Source organism: Puma concolor, chromosome B4 (genome assembly GCF_028749965.1).
Source record: "Puma concolor isolate L17-30 chromosome B4, mPumCon1.1.hap2, whole genome shotgun sequence".
Classification (NCBI taxonomy): Eukaryota; Metazoa; Chordata; class Mammalia; order Carnivora; family Felidae; genus Puma; species Puma concolor.
The window spans coordinates 56,872,583-56,899,386 of record NC_141673.1 but is presented as its reverse complement, the minus strand read 5'-3'; the positions used below and the strand labels follow the sequence as shown (position 1 = coordinate 56,899,386).

Here is a 26,804-nt window from a genome sequence, read left to right as displayed (position 1 = left end):
CATCTCAGTATTTTAGATAGTTATTCTCAGGTTCTTTTAGGAGTGGCTTTTCAGATGTGATGCTTTCCTGTGAAAACTCAGACACGGGAATCTTAGGAACCAAAGGACTTAGGACTCTGTGCTGACAGAACTGCTTTGTGAGGGCTCTCGGTGGGTCTAGTTTCTGCCAAGTCATGCTGCTTGTGGAATTGGTGGATCTTAATGTGAATGGGCATATCGTCTTGGCTGGTGTTTAACTCTGTTTTTAAAAATAGAATGGATTTGGAAGTTGGCACTCTTAGCCTCTAGTCCTTCTATGACTCCGTATTCTGTGTGATCTCAGGCAAGAGATTAAGCTTCAGTTTCTCTGTCTATAAAAGAGAGCTGGATATAAACCCTTCCTTCATCAGAAGAATATTTTAAAGGTAATAAATAATAAATTTCAATAATAATAATAAGAACTATGTTATTATTACTAATGTGAATGCTTGTTTTAAAGGAAATATGGAGACTGTAGGTGCATACTTTTATTTTTATCTTTGGCACCCTTTGAAAAATAAGTATATTTTGAACAAAAATAATGATACTGGGTTTCTTATGTTTATATTTTATTTGTATGAAGCTTTATTACTCACAGAGTTTTTACAGTCATGGTTTAATCTGATTTGATTCTCAGTATAATCCTGGTGTAGAGTATGTCAGGTGTTATTTTCATACTGTGTAGATGAGAAAACTCGTTTGGCACTGGATCAAGACTCATGCATTGTTGAGAGATCATTTGAAGTCAAGTGTTCTTATAACCAGTGCATGCTCTTTTCAGAGCTATGTTTAATTGGCCAAATTTCCTTTTTGGATTTGGATTGCTACATATTTTAGCTATATTCATAGAGTAGCATGATAAATTTATAAAGATGTGTCATACTCGTGACGTGTATGATCTTCTACCTTAAGTTCACGAACAGAGTATGGTTATGTCCATATGGCAGGCAGAATCATATCTCCCCACATCCTAACCCTTACACCCTATGAATATGTTCCTTGGGGTGGGAGAAGTAAAGTTGCTAATCAGATGACCTTGAGATTATCCTTGATTCTATGCATGGACCCAATGTAATCACCAGAGGCCTGATAAGTAAAGGAGAAATGGTAGCATGAAAAGGACTTCAGGTGTTATTGCTTGTTGGACGATGAGGGAATGTGGCCGTAGGCCATGGAATACGGATGACTTTTAGAAGCTGGAAAAGCCAAGGAAACAGATGCTTTCCTTGGCCTCCCACTGACACCTTGATTTTAGCTCAGAGAGACTTCTGACCTTTAGAACTATAGGACAAATAAATTTGTGTTGTTTTAAGCCACTAATTTTGTGCTAGTTTATTGCAGTAGCAGTGGAAAACTAATATAGGCTGACACACTGCAGCTAGGGGAAGCTTGAGAGTAGAGTCATTTATGCCAGGATGACCTCAGGTCGATCATGGGAGGATTTGCTCCTTTGATTTAATTTTTGTTCCATACTAGGTTTATAATTGTTGAGGTAGGTTATAATATGTCATGTGCTTCCTTTGGGATGCATTGCTTATTAGGGGAACTGGCTATTCCTTAACAGTTAAGTGTACAGATTATGGATCCTGAATATATAAATTCAGATGTTGGCCCTGATTCTTACTAATTATAACCTGCCGAAACATCACTTTTTCACCTGTGAAATAAGAACAGTAAAAAGCATCTTCTTCATAAGGCAGCTGTGAGAATTAACTGTTTTAATTTATGTTAAATACTTAGCTCAGTACTTGGTACATAGTACTAAGTATTACCTATTATAATTATTATTTTTATTCCTTAAATATTTTCCTTCAATGCTTTCTAGAGTCATACTTTATTTTCAAATATAGTCAGGAGAGCATCCAAACTTTAGGGTGACTATCTTTGGGGTAGAGGCAATCTAATGCAACTAAATTCTGTCAACTTCATAATTTGTTATTGAATGTAATTTTTAAAATTTCTTGTACTTTTAAATAACTCTCTTCCTTGCCCGTTCTCATTATCACTAATATGTAGATGGATCAAATTTTGCATATTCTATAATCACTTCATTTGATTCATTTGTATTTCTGTTTTATCTGTCAAATTGTAAGCTTTTAGGTTTATTTTGATGTCATTGTTTAAGCATGCATATTTCTTGGTTCTAGGAAAAGTATGCAACACCCTGTAAAAAGAATTCCTCGGTAAAAAATAAATAAACAAAATACTCTGCAAGTGAGAGAAACCTAGTCAGAATGTTGAATTTTCGAACATTATGTTAAGAGAGGAACCTCTGAAGTAGATGGATAGAAATTGCTACTTCTGTCAATGTTACATTCCGTGTGTCTGGTGATGATGTGGTAGGTCTTCTTTAGGCCTAATAATATATATTTGATCAGCCTTTTGACTTTGGCCACAGTAGCTATATTCCAGGGCATGATACAGGAATTGATTCAGTCAACATGTATTGTGTACCTCTGAATGGCAACAGATAAATGAAGTCTGTTCAAGACTTTCCTCCTGTGGTGGGGAAGAGCCAATGATCCCTGAAATAGCAGAGATCCTAGTAGTTGAGTTAGTTGGATGTAAGAAGTTGAAGAGTTAGGTTGGGTGTGACATCTCCCTCTGGCTACCTACACACAATAGAAGCATGCCACGGTTTCTTAGATAGTTTGTAGTCATGAATTGTTCTTATAGAATAGCTTGTCTCTACTGGTTTGTTTCTTTGTTTAGCTCCCCAGGTTCTCTCTAGAAACTGGATACTTAAAAACTATAATCACAGACCAATGAGTATATGGTTTAGAAACAAACCCCAAGGGGTGCCTGGGTGGCTTAGTCAGTTAAGCCTCTGACTTCAGCCCAGGTCATGATCTCGTGGGTTGTGAGTTGGAGCTCTGTGTTGGGCTCTGTGCTAACAGGTCAGAGCCTGGAGCCTGCCTCAGATTCTGTGTCTCTTCCTCTCTCTGCCCTCCGCCCCCATGCTCTGTCTCTCAATAATAAAATAAAACATGAAAAAAAAAAAAGAAAAAAAAAGGAACAGGCACCAATAGTCACGTTGTGTGCTTTTATTTTTATTTTTTAATTTTTTCTTATTTTTATTTTTTAATTAATTTTTAAATTTACATCCAAGTTAGTTAGCATATAACATTGTGTGCTTTTAGTTCAATGATATTTTTATTTTTCTTCAAATACATTTGACATCTTGGTGGTATGCTTTAGTCGATCCCTTCCATACCTATTTCATAGCCTCATTCCTCCCACACTTCACTAAACGGCATCTCTTTTGCCTGGCAAAGCTAAAAATCACAGAAAATTAGGAGGGGCTTTCCTCAAAGCACTTAATTGTGTGGAAATATGTAGATTGTTGTATGCCTTTAGAGAAACTTCTGAACCTACAAAGATATCACTCTTGCCTCTGCTTTAACTTTAATCCAGCAGTTGACAGGGGATGGCAGGAAATAAGAGAAATTATTTGAACAAAAAAGTCACTGGAATGAATGAGTCAATGGCAGGTTTCAAGTAAATTACATATAGAATACCTTGTCATGTTTTCTTACCTCTATATACCTTTTTACCTTTGAAACCACATCAAGAAATGAGTAGGGAGGTAAACTGAACATGCCTGACAATATTCTCCATATTAGATATTCTGCTAAGTCACTCACTATGTCCTTGTTTCTTTTATGTAAACTTTGGATTCTGTTGGTAATGTCAATGGTGATGACCAATAATTAGGCGTTTTCTTTCAGGCAGAACTGGCCAGATTTATGTACTTTTGGCAGTGTCTTAAACCTAGGGAAATTTTTAAATTAAATGTGTAGTCTTCTCCATTCATGTTATGGTCCAGAAATAATAAATTGAGAGTTCCCATATGAGCAAATCAGTCACATTTGCTAATGTGTCCATGGAAAATCTGGTTGACAATAAATATACTGGTTTCAGATCCAGGGGAACATTTCTAGGATATTGTTTTGATTATCAAATTCTAACATTTCTTAACAGCTTTTTGATGTTACAGCACATGCCTTGAGTAGGTAGTTTTACGGTTTTGGTTCTTACCTTTAGTGTATGTGAATGTATGTAGCGATGAATTAAATTATACAAGAACTACAGTAGATGACAACTCTAATAATACTTTATATCTCTATTTTAACTTTGATAATTCAGACTTGTTAACTGTATATTAATCTATCTTCCTACATGGAAGAGTGATTGAGAAAAGATAAGTTGTCTTATTTATCTTGGCATCATAATATCTTTTGTATATGCTAGCTGCTCACCAAATGTTGGTTAAATTGATTAGTTAACACAAGGGAAAACATAGATTCAGCTAGTCCTTTGACTCATCTATTTCTTTAAAATGATGCTAAGCTAGAGAATGTGGTTTGGATATATGGTCAAATGGGGTTTCTAGTTGAACTTATTTGCAACACTTAGGCTTTTCTTTTGTAGGAACAGAATTTGCCCCAGTAGAATTATCACATGGTATAGACCAAACCAGAATGCATCTCCTCTGTAGGAAGGCACATAAGGAAAAGAGAGAACCCAGAAACGTCCATACTAAGCTTGCATAGTTTTTTTTTTTCTTCTTCCAAAGTCATCAGTCGCATGGGGGATGAACTGAAGTGTTATTTTACCAGAAGTGTCTCCATAAGGAAATATGAAACCAGTAGATAGGTGAGAAGCCTGAGATTCAGAGACATTAGGTAATTTGTTAAGGGTAAAAAGGAGAGGGTATATCTGAACCTAAACTTTTTAACACTAAATCGAGACTTTTTTTTAAAAGAATCCTTTAGAATAGTGTGAGGAAGGACAGAAAGGGGCTGTGCTGCACCATGGTAGGAAATAGTTTGTTCCCCAAGGGGTGAAGCCTAGTGAGTGGGCTGTGGCCTGTCTCATGGGGCCACAGCTAAAGGCACAAAGGTTATGTGCTCTGGCTGCTGCTCAGTGGGACACCAGGAAGGTCAAAGTCAAAGTCAAGTCCATACAGGGAAACCTGAGAGGAATAAAAAAGATTGAAACTGTATGATTTATTTATTTATTTATTAAAATTTTTTTTCATTTCATTTATTTGAGAGAGAGAGAGAGAGCGCGAGAGAGCGCGCGCGCGCGAGCAAGTGGGGGAGGGGAGCAGAAGGAAAGAGAGAGAGGGATAGAGAATCTCAAGCAGGAGCTATGCCCAGTGCAAAGCCTGCCATGAGGCTTAATCCAGCAACCCTGGGATCATGACCTGAGCTGAAATCAACAATGGGATGCTCAACCAGCTGACCACCCAGGTGCCCTGAAGCCATATGATATTTGTCACCTTCTAGACATGATTATAATTCCTAGAAATTGCCTTTGCCATATGACTTGACTTTACTTTGTTTTTCCCCAGCTCTCTTGTGATATAGTTGACATGGAACATTGTGTAAGTTTAAGGTATACAAGGTGATGTTTCGATACAGATGTATATGCTGTAGTTATTGTCACCATAAGGTTGGTTAACACATACATCACCTTACATAATTATCATTTTCTTCTTGTTATGGTGAGAACAACTAAAGCTCTACTTTCCTACCAATTCTTAAGTATACAAAATGGTGTTGTTGACTATAGTCACCGTGCTGTACCTCAGATCCCCAAAATGTATTCATCTTATAACTGAAAGTTTGTACCATTTGGCTGACATTTCATTTCTCCCACCCTCCAGCCCTCCACCATTCTACTGTCTCTGAGTTCAATATTTTTAGATTCTAAATATACATGAGATCATATCTATTTGTCTTTGTCTGACTTACTTCACTTAGTATAATGTCTTAGAGGTACATACATGTTGTCATAAGAGGCAGAATTTCGATCTTCTTTTATGGCTGGATAATATTCCAATGTGTGTGTATGCCTGTGTGCATGCACACGTATCACATTTTCTTTTTTCATTCGTTCGTTGATGGACACTTGTATTGTTTCTGTATGTTGTTTTGGGTATCCGTGAATAATGCTGCAGTGAACATAGAACATAAGAGTGCAGATATCTCTTCGAGATAGTGATATCATCTTCAGCCAGTATATATATGCATAGAAGTGGGACTGCCAGATCACCTGGTAGCTCTATCTTGAATTTTTGATGAACTTCTGTACTTTTTCCATAGTGGCTGTACCAGTTTGCATTCCTACCAACAGTGCACTAGGCTTCCTTTTTCTGCACATCCTCTCCAGCCTTTGTTATTTCTGGTCTTTTTGGTAATAGTATTCTACTTTTCTTATTTATATTCCATTGCATCTGCATTTGAAGATTTTGTACTTCCATTTAAAATAATTTAAAGGGCACCTGACTGGCTTAGTAGGTAGAGCATGAGACTCTTGATCTTAAGGCTATGAGTTTGAGCCCCATGTTGGCTGTAGAGATTACTTAAAAATAAAACCTTAAAAGTAAAATAAAACAGGGGTGCCTCGGTGGCTCAGTCGGTTAAATGTCCGACTCTTGGTTTTGGCTCAGGTCATGATCTCATGGTTTCGTGGGTTTGAGCCCTGCGTTAGGCTCTGTGATGGTGGCGCGGAGCCTGCTTGGGATTCTCTCTCCCTGTCTGTCTGCTTCTTTCCCACTTGTGCTGTCTCTGTCTCTCTCAAATAAATAAATAAAACTTTCAAAATGAAATACAACAAAAAGTCTTAAAGGCTTTTTAAATTAACTTTTACTAAAGATATAAACTTATTTTGAGGTGTGGAAGACTGTCATACCTGGTGACATATGACTGGGCCAGTAGATAGAATGTTGCCTTAAACTCTGTTGGCTCATATCTTGTTAATGTCTAATGCCTTTGTGGTATTTTTAAAACAAGGAGGATTAACGGCTTCTAATTTACTAATGGCAGTGAAAAGCAAATGCACGTTAAAACACCAATGTTAGTATTGTTGGCTCTAGCAATAGATGGAAACTACACACTTGATCATATTATTTTATAACCTATCTCCTGGTGTGTGTGTGTATGTGTGTGTGTGTGTGTGTGTGTGTGTGTACTCACACATACAGATAACTGTGGTGTCAATGTTGGGAAGAGGAGGCAGGGAGTTACTGACCAATTTTGACTTGGGGTGTGCCATGGTCTGAGCTTATGTTAGCTGTCTAATTTAGGCAACGATATTGAGGCTTTACTCAAATAGAGAGATTGGATGCCAGGATGACAATTGGAAAGCTACCAGATTTATTGAAATTAAATGATGCTTGTGGGAAAGAAGAAAAGTAGATCGATTTGAGTCTCTGTGGCAGTAGAATCTACAAGGATTGGCAACTTTGATTTGATGATAGAGAAAAGAAGACAATACTGCTGACTCTGAGACTTTGAGCTGAGTCACTGGCAGGATGCTGGTTTATTTAATAGAAAGCTATGAGGCCCCAGTGCATGCTGAGGGGATGGCAGAGAGCTAAGTGGATTCAAAGTCTTGGGCTCGAAAGGTTTTTTTTTAAAGCACTCTGTCTCTGAACATGTTTCCTATATTGGCTGAATATAGTAGGATCTTCTGTTGACTGGATGACGGTCAAAGAAGGAGGGGTCTTAAATGTTCCATATTCTCAAATCACTCTTCCAATAATTCTGTTCAACTAATGAGCAACTATCTTCAGCAAAAAGGGGGAAGTCTGTTGAAATGGTAGAATACTTGTATATTTTGTGTTTGGGACCATGTTGCGCCCCTCTTATTTTCCTGTGGCATATTGAAACCTTAAAGGAAGTATTCTGTGCAAGTTTACTGAAGACTTTTTCCTTTTTATGCTTATCAAGGTTAAAGAAAAAGATTCCTTTTACCTTGTAACCTAAGGGATAATGAACTCAGGATTGTTTTCTTCTGTGTGCACCTTTTAGCTCTATTATTATTCTGGACTTCAGAAAATAATAGGATCACAATCAGTAGTGCAAAATGAGTGTTCAGATGATGGTACTTGCTCCAGGAAAAGAAGAAGAAAAAAAATTTTACTCAGATGAGGAAAGCAATCCGTTCAAAGGTTCCCATTGTGTTTGGGAGGTATTTATTTGATTTTTTTTTTTTTTTTTTTTTTTTACCTTCTCACTAGTTCTCTGCTGTTTCTCACCCTAAGTATATACCTGAACTTTCTGCTCTGTGGAATTTCTTACAGTTTTTATTCAGATGACAAACTTGGGCTTTCCACATTAATTCAGTTTTCACTCCTTAGTCATAATACACAAAGCATCAAACTCTCACAAGGGAAATGTACAAATGCTGCGTGAAACTTGGGAGTAATGCTATAAACAAATTCATTGCCAAGAACTTATTGTCATGTTTCAAATGCAGAATTAATAACCTGTTCCAAGAGCACACATGCTATTCATCAAGGTTTTCCCCTGAGACTATATTTCCCCTCTCTACTGTCCCCACATTATTGAAGAATTGTGGAAACTGGAATTTAAAAAAAAAAAAAGTCTCACATTATGATAGTTTTGAAATTGCTCTTGAGAATTTGTAACCTTGGCAAAGGTTAGTCACCTTCAGCCATTTTTCTCCCCAGGGCTCCTGATGAACAAGTCTGTTTTGCATGTGGCTTTTCTTTTCTCAAAGGTTTATGTAGCAAACATGACTGTCTGTATTTATCTCACATCCCACAGAACTGAATTGTTCAACTTTAATACCAACGTGATTTCTCTGTGCTTTAAGATATATTTCTTGTTGAAAGAAAGAGTCAAATTGTTGAATATTTTAGTGTGATTACAAAGCTGTCCAAAATTGCATATTTAAGTCAATTCATTATTTTTGCCGTTTTTTTCTACTTGAGTAAACACTAAATCTAAATTAGGTGATTTTGGCTTTTTGGTAGATCTGCTGAAAATGCATATTTAAGATGATAAAACAAAAATAAATTCTACACTGAGAAAGCAAATATATTATTTATAATCAGAGCTCTTTAAATTTGTCTAACAAACTCTATAAAGTTAACTAACAGACCATGGGTTCTATCACATAGTAATTTTTTAAGGATTTACTATTGTGACACCAATAAGCAAAATCATACAAAATAAGAACAAGATATATTGTACACATTCCTTCCAATTCTAATATTTCTAGACCTTATGTTGTTACTTTCTTGATGACATAATTTTTACATATCAAACTTTGATATATCTGTATTTCTCTTTTTATTTAACTTTGGAAGTTTTTATATATACGCACTTACTTAACAAAGTTAATAATCATTTCTTTGCAAAAGTTGAGTCTTATTGTCATATTTCCATTATATAAAAGCAGTTGATAAAGCATGTGACTTTATTGAAATTTTGTTCTTCCGCTTTTTTTGAAGGCAGCTATGCTCACCACTAACCACCAATGCCGGCTATTTTTCCACTTTTTTTTTTTTTTTTAAAGTTCATGTATTTTGAGAGAGAGAGCACAATCAGGGTATGGGCAGAGAGAATGGGAGAGACTTCCAAGCAAGTTCCATACTGTCAGTGTAGAGCCCTACGCGGGGCTCGAACTCCCAAACCATGAGATCATGATCTGAGCCAAAGAGTCGGACACTCAACACACTGAGCCACACAGGCACCCCTGTTCTTCCACTTTTTGGGAAAATAATCTACTTTGAGGTGTATCTACCAAATACCAAATTAAGTTATTATTAATTGATTAATCACCTATATTACATTAGGCAATTTTACTCCAAATAAATATAACTGAACATTGGCTAGCTACTAAGCACTTTGCTGTGTTGGAACAAAGGTATTTGAAGAGTTCTCAGTAAAGATATTCTTTGCTTTTGATTATCAGATATACTACATAATTGTAAAATCCATACTACAATTTGTTCAGGATATTACAACCTCAGTGAGTGTCCAATTTTGTCTGAGGCAAAATTTCTTAACAATTTTATTTTATTTTTTGAATTGAATTTTAATAAGGGAGAGAGAAAAAATACCATGTCATATTTTGTAAAAGCATTTGCTTTATATCATTAAATAAATTAGGGGAAATGCCCAGAGACCATTTATGCTATTACTTGGTGATTGAAACCATGATATGCATTTAGAAATGCAGCCTATTGAAATATTTGGGGGACACCTGGGTGGCTCAGTCAGTTGAGTATCTGACTCTTGATTTCAGCTCAGGCCATGATCTCACAGTTCGTGGGTTTGAGCCCTGTGCTGGGTTCAGCCAGTGAAGAGCCTGCTTGGGATTCCCTCTTCCTCCCTCTCTCTTCCCCTCCCTGCACTTGTGCTTTCTTGTCTCTCAAAATAAATAAATAAACATTTAAAAATAAATAAATAAAATATTTAGGAAGCATATTTTATAGCTAGTTATTACTTAGTGCCTTGGTCTTAATAATGGCATCTTTTACATGGGGAATCAAATTCCTCTCACCCACTGACTATGCAAAGAATGTTCTACTGTTCAGTGGAGAGGAATACAGATTTGGATTCAGACAAACCAGAATTGGAACCCAGGACCCAATAATTATCAGCTATATGGCCTTACATATGAGTGATCAAAACTCAGTGCTTCAGTGTTTTCATACTTAAAATATGTATCATAATGTCTATATTTTACAGTTTATTTTTATTTTTTTAAATTTAATGTTTACTTATTTTTGAGACAGAGGCAGAGCATGAGCTGAGGAGGGTAGAGAGAGAGAGAGGGAGACACAGAATCTGAAGCAGGCTCCAGGCTCTGAGCTGTCAGCACAGAGCCTGATGCGGGGATCGAACTCACGAACTGTGAGATCATGACCTGAGCCCAAGTCGTGCACTCAACCAACTGAGCCACCCAGGTGCCCCTGTATTTTACAGTTTAGAGAATGAAGTTGTGGATATAAATTGTTTGGTAAAATAACTACCGAAGATATGAGAAACACCCAGTAAATGGTAGCTCTTCGTTTCTCCAAAGGTCAGTGTAATTTCTTCAAATACAAAGATGGCAACACTGACCCATCATCAGAATTACTGTCACATTCTTAAGTGAGGACGCTTTCTGATGGAGGTCTTGCATTTATAGAATGGCTGGTCGAATAAGGAGTGTAATTTGTGATTAGGCAACAAAAGGAAGCTGAGGACTCCTGGAGGGATTCAACACATGACCTTGGCCTTAGTTTTCATTCCTTTCTGAATTATCTAGTTTTAGACTCAGTGAAGATTCACTGGCACATGAACTTATATATTATAGTACGTTTGCAGTGTCTATACATGAATGAAATCACATTGTGGTAAATACACTTGAAACTGTGCTATATCAACTCAGAGAAAAAGGATTGGAAGATTAAATTTAGCAGTTCAAATTGCCAGACTTGGTTACCTTCTTTGACCCAGGATATAATTTAAGCCAAGTTAACTTTATACTGTGAAAAGTATGAACTAATTGTGCCTGTCAAAGCAAGTTCCTCAAGAAAAGAGGCTGCCTTTCCCCTATTTGAGAGAAGAGAGAGGGAAGGGAAAAGCAGTCTCTTGAGATAAGTGTGCAAGTTCGCTTCTGGCTAAAAGTTAATGATTAGTTGCCTCTGTTCTCAACTCTGAGCCCTGAGAAAAGTGGAAAACTCGTGTTCCCTATTCAGGTAACTTAAATTAAACAGATTGTATCCATGTTAGGCTTTCCTTAGATTATAGACATGCGGTGTTTTTTTTTAAATTCTTTAATATCCACTGATTTCATGTTATAAGCTTAATGAAAGAACAATGAAAAACTGTAGAAAAAGACTAGCCAACATTTAAAGATTTTGCTTTTGAGTTGTATGGAGTTAAGGCTAGTGAGGTATTCTGTGCCTGCATTAGGGAAATAGGATTTTAAATGTTTTTCTAAAACTAGTCATTCTTCAACCTCTTGGCTGAAAGATGTATTAATCGCAATTATGTAAAATAATATGGTATATTATGTAGCCTGCCAAGTCTTCATTAGTAAGGGAAATCTTAAAGTTTGCTTAACACTGACATTTTGAAAATAACACAATCTTCAATCACTAAAATTTCATTTTTATTTGATGTTATATAACAATGTCAAAAATAATCTAATTTTTCTTATTTTAAGTCATTATGTTTTATAACTGTCTGTGTGTACTTTGCTGAAAAAATTGCAAAAATAAATTTATTCTGTATGGGGCTTAGGTAATTTATTCCCAGAATGTTCAAGACTGTATTATGGCAAGATAAGAAGTTCCTGACAGCTACATTGCAGGTGATGCTGTCTTTATAGGTTAGATGTAATTAAAGACATTGCTTACTAGAGTTTACAGTTTTCAAAGTTGGTTTCTAAAAATGAAAATATTTACTCTGTATGTTTACAGAGTAATCATATTCTGTATTGAATTCTGAGGATAAAGAGATATATTGCTTAAGCCACTGGAGCCATAAATTAGAAGAATTTATGTTGGGAGTCTTGGTTTTTTTCTAGAGTGTCTGACCATTGTTATCGTAATTCAGCAAGTATCCAAGGCCAGGAAAACTTGTTTTGGTTGTGTTGAGACTCAAGTGATAAAGACGAGTAAAAATTAAAAGCTAAATGTTAATTGTGGTAGTTTTCCATGTGTGTTTCTTTTGAACTGCAATTAAATGTCAATCGAGGATTGATGATTTTGCAATTGAAATTTGGAGCTACCAGGGATCTTGAAGACCATCACATTATGTCTGAGAAGCGCAGTCCAGAGATGGAAAGTAACCACATATGCTGGGAGAGCTGGGACTAAAACTAAAGTCTCTACTTACTGGGGGGACAATGGAGTTAATGGGTTATTAGTCAATGTTTATACTGGTTTTGAATGGGAAATCATATTTTAGTCCTTAAAACATTTTTATTTGGAGGTGTAGCTAAATAAGCACCAGCATTATTAAGGAATTGTTTTCTAGTGATATTTTCCAGATTCACCCTTCGCATTGCTAAAGTTTGTGTATCCATTTATTATAATGTATAGAATCCAGTCTTCTCTCTGAATATGGACATGCTTAGGTACATTTAAGTTCTCAAGGTTAGAGAAGAGAGTGTTTCTGGTACTCAGTATGAGACACAATAAAGCCATGCCAGCAGGTTCCTCATTTATAACTTAATGTTTAAGTGGCTGTAGTAACACTAATTAAAGAAATTTAAAATATGAGTAGAATACAAATATGCAGATAAATATGAAGTATCTTTATTTAAAGTTTGAAACAATCTGGGAGCACCTGGGTTGGTCAGTCCGTTAAGCATCCGACTTCGGCTCAGGTCATGATCTAATGGTTTGGGAGATCGAGCACTGCTTTGGGCTGTGCTGACAGCTCAGAGCCTGGAGCCTGCTTCAGATTCTGTGTCTCATTCTGTCTCTTCCCCTCCCCCACTTGTGCTCTGTCTCTGTCTCTCTCTCAAAAAAATAAATGTAAAACAAAAGACGTTTGAAACAATCTGCATGCCATCCAAGATAAAACAATTATTTGACTTATGATTTAAAAAATTAAGTTTTGAGGCCCTAACAATCAAGGCAGTGTTTTTAATTTTTTAAAATGTTTATTTATTTTTACGAGAGAGAGAGAGAGAGAGAGAGAGAGAGAGAGAGAGAGAGAGAGAGTGTGTGTGTGTGTGAGCAGGGGAGGGACAGAGAGGGAGGGAGACCCAGAATCTAAAGCAGGCTCCAGTCTCTGAGCTATCAGCACAGAGCCTGATGTGGGGCTAGAACTCACAAACTGTGAGATCATGACCTGAGCCAAAGTCAGACGCTTAACTGACTGAGCCACCTTGGCGCCCCAAGACGGTTTATTAAAGTGAGGTATGTATAGATTTCTTATCATATTTTTTAGTAAACTCTTCTATTCCTCTTTTATTATTAGATATTCAGATATTCAGAATCATAATATGTAGGTCCTTTTTCCAATTCACTGTGTCCATTGGATATTCACCTACTTCTCAATTTTCCTTTGGGAAGATACAAATCAAGTTACCATCAAAAAGGTTGTCTGTGTTCCTTCAGCCCATTATCCCATAAACTCCATGAATTGCTGAAAAGTTCACTAAGGCCCTTTGGCAATTACCCATAGATATTAACACATACATGCATGTGCATGCACACACACACACACACACACACACACATGCACACACAAGATCTATCTCAAAGGTAAACAGAGAGTACCAATCCTTTCAATGCTGTAAAGGGTAGGTGTCAAAACCTAGCTCACGGCCTCAGCATCACAGTTAACTTGCTTTGCAATCATGGGTAAATCACATAACCTGTAAGAGCCTCTGTTACATGAGTTATAAATGGGGGCTATAGCAATAATAGTGCTTCCTCCACTTGTTTAGTATGAGAATCATGTGAATTTATATAGAACGTTACCTGGTAAACTATAAATCCTTGCTAAGCACTTCCTAGGTCTGCTGTAACAAAGTATCACAAACTAGCTGGCTAAAAACAACAGAAATGCATTCTCTGTATTTTGGAGACCTGAAGTCTGAAGTCAGAGCTTTGGCTCCTCTGGGCTTTCTTGGAAGCTTCTAGGAAAGAATCCTTCCTTTCTTTTTATACCTTCTGACAGTCCCAGGCTGTGGCAGCATAACCCCAGTCTTTGTCTCTGTCTTCACATGACATTCTTTCTGTGTCTCCGTCTTCACGTGGCCGTCTTCTTATAAGGATTCCTGTCATACTGGTGTATGATTTGGAGTCCACCCTACTTCAGCATAACCTTATCTTAACTGTTTCCATCTGCATTCGCCCTATTTCCAAATAAGGGCACGTTCTGAGGTATTGGAGGTTAGGACTTAAATGTACTTTTTTTTTTTTTGAGGGACACAGTTCAACCAATAACACTCTGCCTCTGACCCTCCCCAAAGTCATGTCCTTCCCGTGTAAAAATACATTCACCCAATCCCAGTATCCTCCAAAGACTTTAACCATTCTGGCGTCAGCTCTAAGTCCACATTCTATCTAAATCAGTAAAGGGTGGGACTTGGGGTCTAGTCCCTCAGGGGCAAAATTCCTCTCCGTTTGTGGACCTGTGAAGCCTAGCAAGCAAGTCACCTGCTTCCACAATGCAAGAGGGCAGATGCAGATTAGATACTCCCCTTCAAAAAGGGAGAAATTGGAAGGACAGAAGGGTCATTGGTCTAAAGCAAGTTTGCTACTTAGCAGAGCAAATGCCATTAGGTATTGAGGCTTGAGAACCATTCTCTGTGGCTCCATGCTCTGTCCTCTGTATTAGGCAGGGTTCTACAGAGAAAAACAAAAACAAAAACTGAGGGATTAATTTTAAGGACTTGGCTTATGCAGTTACAGGTCCTGGAAAGTCTGCAATCTGCGAGGAGGCCGGCAGGCTGGAAATTTGTGTAAGAGTTGATATTTCAGTCTTGAGTCCAGAATTCACAGGGCCTGCCAGCAGGCTAGAAACTCCGACAGGATTTCTATGTTACAGTTTTGAGGTAGAATTCTTTCTTCTTTGGGAAACCTCAGTTTTTGCTCTTAAGGCCTTCAGCTGATTGGATGAAGCCCACCCATGTTGTGGAAGGTAATTTTCTTCACTTAATTAAAGTCACTTGGTTATAAATGTTGATTACCTCTGCAGAATACCTTCACAGCAGTTATCTGGACTATTGTTTGACCAAACAACAGGTCCCATAGCCTCGCCAAGTTGATACATAAAATTAACCATCACAAATAGGAAGTATATGGAGAAGCCCTTGATTTCTTTTTTTCTTTGTGCTAAGTGTTCTGTCTTTTTTTTTTTTTTTAAGATAAAAGTTGACTGGGAATTTGGACATTTTCTAGGGAAACTAATATTTCCACTTTTTATCTTTTGCCTCTTCAGCCTTCCTTCCTTCTTTTAAGTCTTTGATGACTTATTCTCAGTGTGATATAGACTGCTGAGAAGTTGGTAGAGACCTGAATCCACGTATAGTACATTTTTTATCTCCCATCAAACCAGAGTTGTGTTAAAAGAACATAACTATTCTTCTTGTAGCTTTTTATTATTTGCAGTGTGCCTCTACATCTATTTCCTTTCGTAAATTATTTTTAAGTTTATTTGTTTTTATTTAATTTGAAAGAGAGCTGGAGAGAGAGAGAATTCCAAGCAGGCTCCGCACTGTCAGCGCAGAGCCGAATGTGGGGCTTGAACTAGCACGAATTGGGAGATCGTGACCTGAGCCAAAATCAAAAGACAGACGCTCAACTGACTGAGCCATCCAGGTGCCCTGTCATTTTGAATTTGTCAGGCATACCAGCCTCAGGGCCTTTGCATGTGTTCTACCTTTACCAAGAATTCTTTCTTCCAGACAACTTTTTATCTTGTACTCACTCTTTTCAGATCTTCTCTTAAAAGTCACTTTCTCAGTGAGGCTCTCTCTATGCAGCACTTTCTGACTCTGAGGTTTAGACCTGCAGCAATCTACCCTCAGTTCTCCATGTCTCCCTTTTAGGTTTGATTTTACTGCAGAACGGTCGCCATCATGGGGAATGCTTCACATCTCACTTACTTGTTCCTTCTCTGCTGCCTCCTCTTTTCTACCGGAACATAAGCTCTGTAAGGGCAGGAGTATCAGTCTGTTTTGTTTATTGCTTAAACCCCGTGCCTAGAATGGTGCCAGGCACACAGTACGTACATAATATAGTTACTGATTGAATAATTAAATCTTGTCTTAGTTACTTAAGTACTAATAATTTGTAGACACAGAGGAACGCCCATGTTAGTCTCCCGTCCTGTTGCTCCCCTTTTCCCCTTACCTGCTTCCTGTGATAATGGCCTTGCTGAATTTGAAGGTTATCATTCTCATGATTTTATACTTTATATGTATTTATTTATATTTTGTTATATTTATTGTATTTTATTATATTTTCTGTTCGTATAGATTATATATATTTTTTACACAGTTTTATGAGTTATCAGGCCTTGTGATAAATAAAAGCATGCATTATTTCGCCACATGCTTTATCTGAGGTGGCTCAAACACACAGCTTGCGCTCATTCAGTTTAACTCTGTATATTCCATTTTTTGAATATGTATACTTTATTTTTTCCTGTTTATTTTTTTTAAATTTTTAATGTAAATTCAAGTTAGTTAACATACAGTGTAATACTAATTTCAGGTATAGAATTTAATGATTCATCAATTATATACAACACCCAGTGTCATCACAGGTGCCTTTTTTAATACCTGTCACCTATTTAACCAATCCCCTGCTCACCTCCTCTCCAGTAATCCTCAGTTTGTTCTCTATAGTTAAGAGTCTGTTTCTGCATTGCATTTCTTTCTTTCTTTCCTTCTTTCTTTCCATGTTCATCTGTTTTGTTTCTTAAATTCCATATATGAGTGATTACATATGGTATTTGTCTTTCTCTGACTGACTTATTTCGCTTAGCATAATACTCTCTAGCTCCATCCATGTCATTGTAAATGGAAGCTTTCATTCTTTTTGACAGCTGAGTAATATTCCACTGTGTGTGTGTGTGTGTGTGTGTGTGTGTGTGTGTGTGTGTATGTGCGCGCACACACCACATCTTTTTTATCCAATCATCAGTCAGTGAACATTTGGGCTCTTTCAATACTTTGGCTATTGTTGATAATGTTGCTATAAACATCAGAGTGCATGTTTCACTTCAAATTACTATTTTTGTGTCCTTTGGGTAAATACCTAGTAGTGCAATTGTTGGATTGTGTGATAGTTCTATTTTTAACTAACCGAGGAACATCCACACGTTTTCCAGAGTGGCTGCACCAGTTTGCATTCCCACCAACAGTGCAAGAGGGTTCCCCTTTCTCCACATCCTCACCAACATCTGTTGTTTCCTGAGTTGTTAATTTTAGCCATTCTGACAGCTGGGAGCTGGTATCTGTTTGTGGTTTTGAAATGTATTTCCCTGATGATGAGTGAAGTTGAGCATCTTTTCATGTGTCTGGTAGCCATCTGGATGTCTTCTTTGGAAAAATGTCTATTCATGTCTTATACACATTTTTTAATTAGAATATTTGTTTTTTTTTGTGTTGAACTTGATAAATTCTTTATAGATTTTGGATACTAACCCTTTTTCAGATTTGTGATTTGCAAATATCTTCTCCCATTCCATCGGTTGCCTTATAGTTTTGTTGTTTCCTTTGCTGTGCAGAAGCTTTTTATTTTGATGAAGTCCCAATAGTTCATTTTTGGTTTTGCTTCCCTCGCCTCTGGAGATGTAAGAAGTTGCTATGGCTGATGTCAAAGAGGTTGCTGCCTGTGTTCTCCTCTAGGATTTTGATGGTTTCCTGTCTCACATTTAGGTTTTCATCCATTTTGTGTTTATTTTTGTGTATGTTGTAAGAAAATGGTCCAGTTTCATTTTTTACGCTTGTGCTGTCCAGTTTTCCCAACACCATTTCTTGAAGAGACTGTTTTTTTTTTTTTTCGGTTAGATATTCTTTCCTGCTTTGTTGAAGATTAATTGGCCATATAGTTGTGGATTCACTTCTGTGTTTTCTATCCTGTTCCATTGATCTATCTGTCTGTTTTTGTGCCAGCACCATACTGTTTTGATGACTACAGCTTTGTAATATGGCTTGAAGCCCAGAATTGTTATGCCTCCAGCTTTGCTTTTCTTTTTCAAGATTGCTTTTGCTATTGGGGGCCTTTTGTAGTTTCACACAAATTTTAGGATTCTTTGTTCTGGCTTTGTGTAAAATGCTGGTGGTATTTTGATAGGGATTGCATTACATGTGTAGATTGCTTTGGGTAGTATAGACATTTTAACAAGAATATACATACTTTAATTACCTATTCTTTTATTTATATACATTTAAATTGTTTCCAATTTTTAAAAACTCCTATTTACAGACAGCTATAAACATTTTTTACATGTCTTCTGCACAAACATGTTCACCTAGGAGAACTGAGGATTGTGAGATGTGCAGAGCTTCAACGAACATTTCTCAAAATGGAGAAGAGTTCCTACTGTTCCACATCCTGTGCTTGTTTGAAATCTATAGCAATCTACATGTAAGCCATGGACTAGCTTTGTTTGACTTTTGTTGCCCAGTTCTGCCTGTGTCCCATTGGCTCTAATGTCAAGAAATATTGTTCTGGTTGTGATGGGAAACGGTTTGCTTTTTTCTTCCTCCACTCAGGAGGAATTGAGGGAGGAGAAGACAGGCCTGGACTGGCACCCAGCTTACATCATTGGGCAAGTCTCTAATATCTGGTGTTGCATGGAACACTTGCTCAAGTTCTCCCCTCTATTGTACAGAAGATGAACTTTTGCTTCATTGACCGCTTCTGGTTCCAGATTCCAGCAGACTCATGTTTTACCACATCGTGCTCTGGTCAATGGAAATGTTTGTTGTTGTTGTTATTTGTTTATTGTTCTTCTTATCATCATCATCATCATCTTCATTTAGATTAGTTATTTGCTTTGATTTTCTCTTTTCAGGTTTTATTTTTCATCATCATGTACTTACAGCAGATGGGTTATATCCAAATGCAAATTTACAGAATTATCTTGATCTTGACTTTGGACTAAAGTTGTATAGCAAATAATTAAGACTGAAGTGTTTGGCAGTTCTGTATCACCTATTGCAATAAGATAGATCCACTTTGTATTCTAATTCGGTGGATTGTGAAAATGGCATTGTTATACACAACTCAGAGCCTTGCTTGTATTCTTATCTAGGGGAAGAATGTACCATCTCTGTATCAATATGGTTCTGCAAGGGTACTTTATAGTAAGTAGTCCAAGGACTTTAATTCAAATGCAGTTTTGGATCTAGTCAGCTATTTGAATTAAAGCTTTAATAAAGTTACAGAATTCTGCACTCTGAAGCATAAAAGGGTTGACTCTGACCTGGGATGTTTTGTAGGCAGGAAGTTTCCATTTCTATCACCTCTATCATAAAATAACTTACAAGGCTCTTACAAAATTTAGAATTTTGAGCAGTGTAATAAGCATGCCAGGATGATTTTGCTATATAATACTCCCATGTATAATAAAGCTAACCTGTTGCATAGAATTTTTAGCATTTTATACCTGTAGAAGAATAGCTACCAAAAACGATGAGTTAGGTTTGGTGTAATTAATACTGAGCTATTCTTTCAGACAGTAATTGGCAATAGAGTCCGTTGTTTCTTGAGGCTACTTCTGAAATATCTAGTAAGACCATGTCATCAACATAGACAGAATAAACACTGAAGATAAGAATCCAAGAATGTTGAATAAAATTAAACCTAATTCAGGAAAGTGATGCACTGTTACTTAAAGACTAGGCAAGTTGCCAGCAAATGTGGGTTTTTATTTTGCTGTTCTTGTTGTTTTTCTACTGGTAGTTCTTAGTGGTTCTTAGCAATAAAACATTTTATATTAACATTTAATCAATACACTTTCTTTTCCTTAGTGTAAGTTAAAATTATGTAGACTAAGAGGCTATCAGCAACAGTGAAAAAAAAATCGTAACATCCATTTCTTATCCATTACATTGAACTTACTTTCGGAAACAGTTTATAAGGATGAAACTGTGTTTCTCATTCGGTGTGTTAGTTCTTCCAAGTGATTATAATTTTAGTCTGTATTGGACTTTGCTATGCTGTTTTCTGGGGCATCATTGGTTAGCTATCAGAAAGAGGGAATCGATTTTATCTGTTAGTTTTACAAGTGTACTAGCATCTCTCCTCCCAAGACTCTGTGTGAAATACTCTTTAGTTTTTCTTACTTATTTTTTTAAATGTTTATTTATTTTTGAGAGAGAGTGCAAGCAGGGGAGGGACAGAGAGAGGGGGACAGAGGATGCAAAGTGAAGTAGTCTCCTTGCTGACAGCAGTGAGCGTGATGTAGGGCTCGAACCCACGAACCATTAGATCCTCACTTGAACCGAAGTTGGCCGCTCAACTAACTGAGCCACCCAAGCATCCCCACCTCCCGCCCCCTTTTTAAAATAGTCTCCATGCCCACCATGGGGCTTGAACTCACAACCCTGGTATCAAGAGTTGCATGCTCTACCAACTGAGCCAGCCAGGAGCCCCCAAAATATTCTTATTTGATTATTTTTCTCTTTTCTTTTCACTTGACTGTTCATGTTCATCAATAAAGGCTCAACCAAAATATATTTATAATCTCTTCAGGCTGGTTTGTTTGTACTTCCTAGTGCAATAGTTATTGATACAGACTGTTTTTTTCTCAACTGGAGTTTGATGAGACAATTACTCTTAATGCCATAAGTCTTAGAATGGATTGAATTAACTTACTGTCTATACACTGAGGTACACACTGTTTATGTAACATACTTGAGACAACTGAGAAAATAGTCACTCAAGTCATTTCTGTATTTGCTGGTTCAGATCATTGCAGTTGAGAAAAGCTGCCACAGGGTATTATTCCCCACCCCTTTACAAATTTTTTTAATATTTATTTATTTTTTGGGAGACAGAGAAAGACAGAGTGTGAGCAGGAGAGGGGCAGAGAGAGAGGGAGTCACAGAATCCAAAGCAGGCTCCAGGCCCCGAGCTGCTAGCACAGAGCCCAATGTGGGGCTCAAACTCACGAACCATGAGATCATGACCTGAGCCGAAGTCGGATGCCTAACTTTCTGAGCCACCCAGGCGCCCCTGCCCCTTTTTTTATTGTTATCTCCCAACGAATTACATACTGTGTGAATGCATGGGCTGCATCTTGTTCCATGGTTGTGTCCCTAATCTTAGCCTGTTGACCTCTTTCCATGTAGTTTGAAAATATTTGTGAATCAAATGCTAGAATGAAGGAAGCTTCTTTTGGCAGAAGTTTGATAGTAGAACTATTTAAGGCGATCACTAATTCATGTCACAGTGTCCAAGGAGGAATATGTGGAATAGTGGTATTCCACTAATGAATCACTAATTCATGCCACAGTGTCCAAGGAGGAATAGTGTTAGTATTTGAAAGGCCCGGTGAGGTGGGGAGAGTGGTAGGAATCTGCAATTATAATTGTCTCAGAGTGTGGTAAAACTGATCCTCAACTATCAGGTCATTTTACTCATGAGCTAAGTTAGTCTGGATCAGCAAGAACAAAGACGGAATAAGGCCACGTGTCTCTTATTACCCAGCGGGCTACCTCAGACTCCTTTCTTGGGTAGTGATGATGGGGGTCCAGAAAACAAGAAGAAAGGAGGGATTCAAATGCACAAATGGTCTTGAAGTCTCTGTGTCATATTTGCTGTTGTTACATTGGCCATAATGTTACAGACTGAATACTTGTGAGTTCCCCTGCTTCAGTCCATTTATTAAACTCCTCATTCCCAATGTAATGGTATTTGGAGATGGGACCTTTGGGAAGTAACTGGGTTATGAGGGTGGGGACGAGGTCTGATGGAATTGTTACCCTTATACAAAGAGAAATCAGAAAGCTTGATATCTCTTTGCACACATGCATTAAGAAAAGGCCATGTGAGCACATAGAAGGTGGCTTTCTGCAAGCCAGAAAGAAGGTTGTCACCAGAATTCGACCATGCTGGCACCCTGATCTTGGGCTTCCGGCCTCCAGAAGTGTGAAAAAATAACTCTGCTGTTTGAGCCATCCAGCCTATGATATTTTATTGGGACAGCCTGTACAGACTAATACATACACAGTAAGTCACATGGCCAAGCCAAGAGTAAATGTGAAAGGGAACTATTTAGAGAGGTGGATACAGAGAGGGGAATATTTAGTAGGCAATTTTGCCTTGTTACCATTTTGCATCATGGTCTTTAAATAAATATGATGCATGACGTAATAAAATTTATGTAGGTATCATAAATTAATGAATTATGTTTCTTTGCATATGAAACATTCTTTAAAAACTCCGAAAGCTAACCCTTTAGAAAAAATGATTCGGAGTCACACATTCTGATGTTATTCAGTGCTTATATGCCATGTAATTACCTGTTAAGTATACTTCAGGACTATTGTGTGTTTTACTAGTTTTGCAGGCTATGTGGTATCTTCCAAAGGATATGTACATGAGACCAAATGACAGTGCAGGTTACATATTCATTAAATCCACCTTCACGTAATCTGTTCAAAATTTAAAATTTCTATTATTTCATTGCCAATTGACCTTGAGGCAAATTGTCAAGAAATTTATGAGGGTAACAGCATGAATATTGTGTTCTCAAGTGCCTCCTGGGTAAAATATGACTCATGGCTTTCTTGCTTCTAAAATGATTAAGCCTCAAACCTGAAGTTGACAGCAGAGTCATTGTACAGATTGATGTTCTCAATGACTAACATTTGACGGAGTTTGCTTCTGATTTATTATGCTTCTAGGTAAAAAACAATTTACCTCATTTTTTAGTATTTTGACTATGCGCTTTCACTAATTGGATAAAAAATTCAATTTCTTTTATATTGAGGACATGTGCATTTTAAATAATCTAATCATTTTAAATTAAAGCTTTCTTTTTAAAAAAGTAAAGTTTCATTGTGTTTTTAATTATGCTGATATGGTCCTGCTCTTCTTTTTAAATGGCAAGTAGCTCCTGAGATTTTTTTTTTTAATTTGTACCTAGCAGTAAACCTAATACTTATATGAAAAAAATCTGTTTACTAGTTATTGGATTTTTGCTACAATTATCTATTTGAGTACAGCAAATGTACTTGAAAAACAATCATAGATAATTAGGTGCAGCCCTCACTAACTGAACTTGTAATTTCTGGAAAACAGAAAACTAACAAATCATTTTTCTCTTTCTTCTCAAGGGTACTTTGTACTATTATAACGTTATAAATTTATTTATTTTTTTTTTTTTTTAATTTTTTTTTTTTCAACGTTTATTTATTTTTGGGACAGAGAGAGACAGAGCATGAACGGGGGAGGGGCAGAGAGAGAGGGAGACACAGAATCGGAAACAGGCTCCAGGCTCTGAGCCATCAGCCCAGAGCCCGACGCGGGGCTCGAACTCACGGACCGCGAGATCGTGACCTGGCTGAAGTCGGACGCTTAACCGACTGCGCCACCCAGGCGTCCCTAAATTTATTTTTTTAAAGAATTAAAGTGTGTCACATTGAAAAGGAAACAAAATGCAAGAAATGGAAGGAAGGAAAATAATACACATTTGCTATAGTTTTCTCATCTACTAAGAATATAAAATAACATTACTGTTACTATGTATTTTCTTTATCACTGAAACAAATGTGATAAATACAAAACATTTTAAGTAACATTTACATAAATTAGAATTCATATTAATATGATAAATATCCAGAAACCTACCATTCAGCTGGAGAATTTACTAGAAACATCCCTTGAAATGACTTTATTCCCCTCCTGTTTCCTCTCCAACCTGCTCCCAAAGGAGGTAACATTTATTCTAAACTTTGTATTGATCCACTGTGTGTGTGTTTCTCAGATTTATTGAGATATAACATTGTGTTAGTTGTTGTGTAAGATGTGTTAAGATGTAAAATGTGATTTTTTTTAAGTTTATTTATTTTGAGAGAGAGCAGGGGAGGGGCATAGAGAGAGTGAGAGGGAGAATTCCAAGCCTGCTCCACACTCTGTCAGCGTGGAGTTGGACCCAGGGCTCCATCTCACAAATCATGAGGTCATCACCTGAGCCGAAATCAAGAGTCCAACACTTAGCCAACTGAACCACCCAGGCGCTGCTACAATGTGATGATTTGATACATTTAAATATGGTAAAATGATTACCACAATAGGGGTAGGTTACACCTCCATCACCTCATATAATTACCATTTTTATTTTGTGGAGGGAATATTTAACACCTATTCTGTTAGTAACTCTGAAGTATATAATAAAGTTTTGTTAACTATAGTCTATGCTCTATATTAAATCCCCAGAACTTCTTCATCTTATCAGTGGACATAAGTACTCTTATTTAACATCTCCCCAATTCCCACACTCCTCAACCTCTAGCAGCCACCATTCTACTCTCCGTTTCTATGAGTTCACTGTTTTAGATTCTGCATATGTGAGATCATACAATGTTTTTTTTCTTTGTCTGATTTATTTCACTTAGCATAATGCCCTCAAGATCCATCCATGTTGGCATCAGTAGCAGAATTTTCTTTTTCTTGTTTTTTCAAATTTTTAATGTTTATTTATTTTTAAGGGAGAGACAGACAGACAGAGGGTGAGTGGGGGAGGGGCAGAGGGAGAGAGGGAGACATAGAATCCGAAGCAGACTCCAGGCTTTGAGCTGTCAGCACGTAGCCCGACGTGGGGCTCAAACCCATGGACCATGAGATCATGACCTGAGCTGAAGTCAGACACAACCCACTGAGCCACCCAGGCACCCCCCTTTTTTTAATGATTGAATAGTATTTCATTATCTGTCTGTATATATTTGTGTTTGTATGTGTATATATATATATATATATATACACACACACACACACACACACACACACACACACACATACATGTTGTATATCTCACATTTTGTTTATTCATTTAACCATCAATAGACACTTAGGTTGTTTCCATGTCTTGCCTATTGTGAATAGATGCTGCAGTGAACATGGGGGAGCAGATATCTCTTTGAGATAGTGATTTTATTCCCTTTGGATATATACCAGGAACTGGTATTGCTGGATCTTATGATAATTCCATTTTTAATTTTTTGAGGAATCCCCTTGCTGTTTTCCATAGTAGCTTTACTAATTTATATTCCTACCACCAGTACACCAAGGTTCCCTTTCCTCTGCATCTTTGCTCATTCTTCTCTTGTTAATAATTTGCCTTCTATATCTTGACTATTGTAAATAATGCTGCAACAAACATAGGAGTACATATATCTTTTGAATTACTATTTTGTTTGTTTGTTTGTTTTCTTTGGGTAAATATCCAGTAGTGGAATTACTGAATCATATGGTGATTCTATTTTAAAATTTTTGGCAGTACTCCATAATGTTTTCCATAGTGGTTGCACAAGTTTGCATTCCCACCAACAGTGCAGAAGGGTTCCCTTTTCTCCACATCCTTGCCAACACTGTTGTTCCTTTTTTTTTTTTTTTATTTTTAAAAATTTTTAATTTTGTTTATTTTAGCCTACCTGACAGGTATAAGGTGGTATTTCATTGTGGCTTTGGTTTTCATTTCCCTGATGGTTAGTGATGTTGAGCATCTTTCCATGTGTCTATTGGCCATCTGTATGCATACTTATGTTTATTGCAGCATTATTTACAATAGCCAAGATATGAAAGCAACCAAGTGTCCATCCATAGATGAATGGATAAAGATATGGTATATATATTCAATGGATTATTACTCAGGCATAAAAAAGAATGAGATCTTGCCATTTACAACAACAAAGAGGGTATAATGCTAACAGAAACAGAAATACCATATTATTTCACTCAGTGTGGAACTTAAGAAACAAAACAAATGAACAAAGAAAAAAGAGACAAAAGACAGACTCTTAAATACAAACTGGTGGTTGCCACAGGGGCCATAAGTGGGGGAATGGGTGGAACAGATAAAGGGGATTAAGAGTACACTTATCTTGATGAGCTCTGAGTATAGAATTGTTGAATTGTTACTTTATACACTTGAAACTAATATAACTCTGCATGTTAATGACACTTCAATTAAAAAAAAAAACTTATAAAATATAATAATAATAGTCCTTCTAAGAGGTGTTATGTGATATCTCATTGTGGTTTTGTTTTGCATTGTCACAAGGATTAGTGATATTGAGTATCTTTTCATATATCTGTTGGCCATTTGTATGCCTTATTGGGAAAAATGTCTATTCAGGTCCTCTGCCAAATTTTAATTGGAATGTGTTTTTTGTTGTTGTTTTTTGGGTTTTTTTTTTTGTTGTTTTTTTTTTGCTTTTGAGCTATATGAGTTCTGTATATACAAGATATTAATTAACCCCTTTTTATAGAGATGGTTTGCAAATATTTTCTCCAGTTTTATAGGTTGAATTTTTATTTTCTTGATTTTTTA

At 36.9% G+C, this 26,804-nt stretch overlaps 1 protein-coding gene across 7 annotated transcripts in view; it reads left to right on the top strand.

The window, feature by feature from the left end:
- SLC16A7 (solute carrier family 16 member 7) overlaps positions 1-26,804 on the top strand; it is a 189,044-nt gene that overhangs the window by 49,566 nt on the left and 112,674 nt on the right. Inside the window, exon 1 of one of the 7 annotated variants that reach the window (XM_086712938.1) lies at positions 28-404. The exons of 5 other annotated variants lie outside the window; for them this stretch is intronic. The gene's annotated coding sequence lies outside the window, so the exon portion shown is untranslated. Of the gene's footprint in view, positions 1-27; positions 405-10,805; positions 11,525-26,804 lie in introns of those variants that run through there. One more of the 7 variants, XM_086712940.1, reaches the window with a different exon arrangement.